Below are 4,335 nucleotides of genomic sequence, written 5' to 3'. Positions count from 1 at the left end.
TGAAAAAAAAAAGATTTTTGTAGGGGGGGGGGGGGGGGGGGGGGATTATTAATTTAGCAATAATAAGGCATATTATAATAACTAATAAGGCTAATATATAACTAATAAGACTATTAACTAATAATTACTAATAAGGCGTAGCCTATTATTTATTTGACTGTTTTATCCCCCGTTATTGGCCAACATTGATTTCGTTAGTTTATTAAGTATAGCCTAAGTAGCTGTGTTTTAAAACATTTCTGAAGCGCTTTAAAGCATTTTCAAAGCTGATCAACCTCTTAATGAATTTGAATGAAGCATAATTTGAACAAAACTAAAACTAAAAATTCGTTTTGCAAAATGGATCACATGATTTTTAGAAACATAGGCCTAATTATAATAAAATAAATTCCTATTCTGTGCAGCTTGAATTTCTCACTTTAAATATTGTAGCCTATAGCCTAATAGATATGGAATACGTTTATACAAAATAATGCTATAGCAGTGACTTGATGTTGCATTTCTACTGATAATTAGAAAGAACGATTTAATCACCAGAATAAATCCAGTAGCCTAGAATTGTATGTATTTTAAATGTATTTTAAAAAGTTTATACCAAAGATTTCGTTAGTTTATTAAGTATAGCCTAAGTAGCTGTGTTTTAAAACATTTCTGAAGCGCTTTAAAGCATTTTCAAAGCTGATCAACCTCTTAATGAATTTGAATGAAGCATAATTTGAACAAAACTAAAACTAAAAATTCGTTTTGCAAAATGGATCACATGATTTTTAGAAACATAGGCCTAATTATAATAAAATAAATTCCTATTCTGTGCAGCTTGAATTTCTCACTTTAAATATTGTAGCCTATAGCCTAATAGATATGGAATACGTTTATACTAAATAATGCTATAGCAGTGACTTGATGTTGCATTTCTACTGATAATTAGAAAGAACGATTTAATCACCAGAATAAATCCAGTAGCCTAGAATTGTATGTATTTTAAATGTATTTTAAAAAGTTTATACCAAACGACAGTGACTTACATTTCGTGGCAAATTATTATTATTAATGCAGGGAATTGAGTGAATTATGACTAAAAAAAAAAAATTTTTATGTAATCTTGCATTTATGCTATTTCATATCTCAAAATTCTCTGCATTTAGTAGATACAACTTCAGACATTCTAACATAAAATGGCTCAAATACAAAATGAAAGTGAATCTCTTTGAACATTCTCCTGTACAGGCCAATATTATTTTGTCGTTGTGTTGGGGATTTAAATGAGGAATAGCTACTGATAATTAGAAAGAACGATTTAATCACCAGAATAAATCCAGTAGCCTAGAATTGTATGTATTTTAAATGTATTTTAAAAAGTTTATACCAAACGACAGTGACTTACATTTCGTGGCAAATTATTATTATTAATGCAGGGAATTGAGTGAATTATGACTAAAAAAAAAAAAATTTTATGTAATCTTGCATTTATGCTATTTCATATCTCAAAATTCTCTGCATTTAGTAGATACAACTTCAGACATTCTAACATAAAATGGCTCAAATACAAAATGAAAGTGAATCTCTTTGAACATTCTCCTATACAGGCCAATATTATTTTGTCGTTGTGTTGGGGATTTAAATGAGGAATAGCTATAAGTCTAAATATTTTGACGCCTACAGAGAAAGTATAAAATGGACAAGCACTGCTGCCGAGAAGATAATACATCCTCGGTTTTGATCATCAAAAGCTTTGTAATCGATTTCTGTGGAACTGTTAAATGCCCGATGTGCGTTTATTGCAATGAGTGGCCGACGACCGAGCTGAAAACAAGAGCTTCTCACTGCAACTTCTGTGAGAAACCTTCTCCATTGGCTCTATTTCACACGGAACAATTAGAACCAACAATAAACTTCGTTTTTTAACGATCGAATAATGCGTTCCAGGTCGAGTTTGGAGCGAACCGAGCTCGCCGTTAATTGCGCTCGCACAGCGCGAGCGAGAGTAAGACCGGTGCGGGTTCAGCAGAGTTGAAATCACGGCTCAAGTTAATGAGAGTCTAGCGCTGCCCTGCTCACCACAGGACCTCTTAATGTGACCGCAATGCAGCGTCGGCTGAGTCATGCTGGTTTAATACCTGGCACAAGACAAGACATCAGCTGTAATAAACTACAGTTGAAAGCACTGCTGCAGAAACCTGTACTCCTGACCTGAAGCGACCATGAACCGTATTTATATGTAAGGTCACAAAAATGTTGGTGTGCTCAGATATGAAATATTTTAACTACACTGTGAAAAAAGGCAGTTACTAAATGTAATTACTAACTACGTGTCATTAAATTGTATAGCACTACTTAATGTGACCGCAATGCAGCGTCGGCTGAGTCATGCTGGTTTAATACCTGGCACAAGACAAGACATCAGCTGTAATAAACTACAGTTGAAAGCACTGCTGCAGAAACCTGTACTCCTGACCTGAAGACCATGAACCGTATTTATATGTAAGGTCACAAAAATGTTGGTGTGCTCAGATATGAAATATTTTAACTACACTGTGAAAAAAGGCAGTTAGTAAATGTAATTACTAACTACGTGTCATTAAATTGTATAGCACTAATATGATACAACATGCTTAAACTATTAAAATGTGTTTTTATGACCACATGAGGACTGAAGGTCATCATCAATAATAATAATAAAATAATAATAATTACTGTCTACACTAAATACCATCATTGTAACGGTAAAATAATGCTATAGATATTACCTAAACAACACAAAATGAAACAAAAACAATCCAATATATAAATAAAGAACTATCTAAAAAAAAAAATATGATGGTTCATATATACAGATTTCTGTGAATGGCCTTTTCCTCAAACTAGAAGACAAATCAATTTTAATAGTAATGATGATGACGATAAAATTCAGAGAACAGATTATGAAAACATAAAAAAAGAATAGTACAATAAAAACGAATTACAACTGGGTAGCAGTTTTCCTAATGATTTTTTTGTTTTTCCGAATAAATTTACATTTATTACAAAAATAGTAATTACTACCCTTTTATAATGATTTAATTATAAACTAGAAGTAAAATCGTTTAAAATTTGTACTTTTTTGCAATAAACTTGAAACTCTTCAACACTCAATTTTACATACAGTATGGTCACAAATAAGACAGGAGGAATAATTGCTTAAAAATGTGTTCTGCTCACAAAAAAAAGAAAGAAATCGACATGACTTCAGCTGCTGGTTCCTGATGTGTAACCATTTTTTAATTTGTGAGAGATAAACTGCCACATGAGCCTCCTCTCTTGTTTTAATCTGGCTCTCTAAGTGCAGCTTTGAATTACAAAACAGTCTCTTTTTTCCCCCCGCTGCTTCTTTTCTTGGTATTCTGTAACCGTCTTCTGCTGTTCACTTTGAGGAGAAATGGAAGCCGGAGAGAGAGGGCGAGCCAGAAAACCCAAGAAAAACACAGTTACTCCCAAGCAACAAAGTGGCAAGAATGTGAGTCTTGGCTTCGACTGCTGCTCTTAACATTTTCTCATCTAAAAGTGGACGTTTCCAGAAAGTGCAAATGGATTTACTGCAGGACATGTGGATACATTCTGTTACGTAGCTATTGTTGGAAATGACACATCATTTTTAATCATAAATTAAATACAGTTAAATTCTAGCAAAAGGATACATTAAATGCACTGGATTCAGTCACACCATATTAATAATATATTTTTCAAAAGGTGCGCTATAGGCACAACAAACCTTTAGAGAAAGGATTACACTATGCCTTTAAAGCATCACCTCAGGTGACCACCAGCATTTTAAGGCAGTGTGTGTGGTCATTTTTGTGAGGGGTGTGGTGAGCGGTTCGTTTATCTCCAGTTAACCACCACAGGCCTCATGGTCTGATAGCTTTAGATTTGCCTGGTAGCCCACAGACTCTGGCAAAGCCACAGACCACAGCGAAAGCGCTTCAGTCCGGATAACCTATCTTTATACAGAATCCTGGTCTACACCGATCTGAAACAGAGTGGTTTGGACATACGTGACCTTAGCCTTAAGTGAGTGTTGTTTGTCAAACGTCCCTGTAGACCACAAAAAAACAGCTAGACTTTCTCTGTATTATATGCCAAAGAAGGAATATGATGCAAAATAAAGGTTCACTGCTTTGACTCGATACAGTTTTTAGCCTAACTGGCTTAATTTCATCCAACAAACTACCTCTAAATAACATTTTACAGGCCTCCTAGAATATATGCATAATCTTGTTGGTCCAATGACTAACATTTGTACCCAAAGCTCTTTGTATTTCTTTCATAGCTGAGCTACAAATATATTGAATGTTTTTC

The sequence above is a fragment of the Sinocyclocheilus grahami genome, unplaced genomic scaffold (genome assembly GCF_001515645.1).
Source record: "Sinocyclocheilus grahami isolate Dianchi unplaced genomic scaffold, SAMN03320097.WGS_v1.1 scaffold51.1, whole genome shotgun sequence".
Lineage (NCBI taxonomy): Eukaryota > Metazoa > Chordata > Actinopteri > Cypriniformes > Cyprinidae > Sinocyclocheilus > Sinocyclocheilus grahami.
This window is presented reverse-complemented; position numbering follows the sequence as displayed.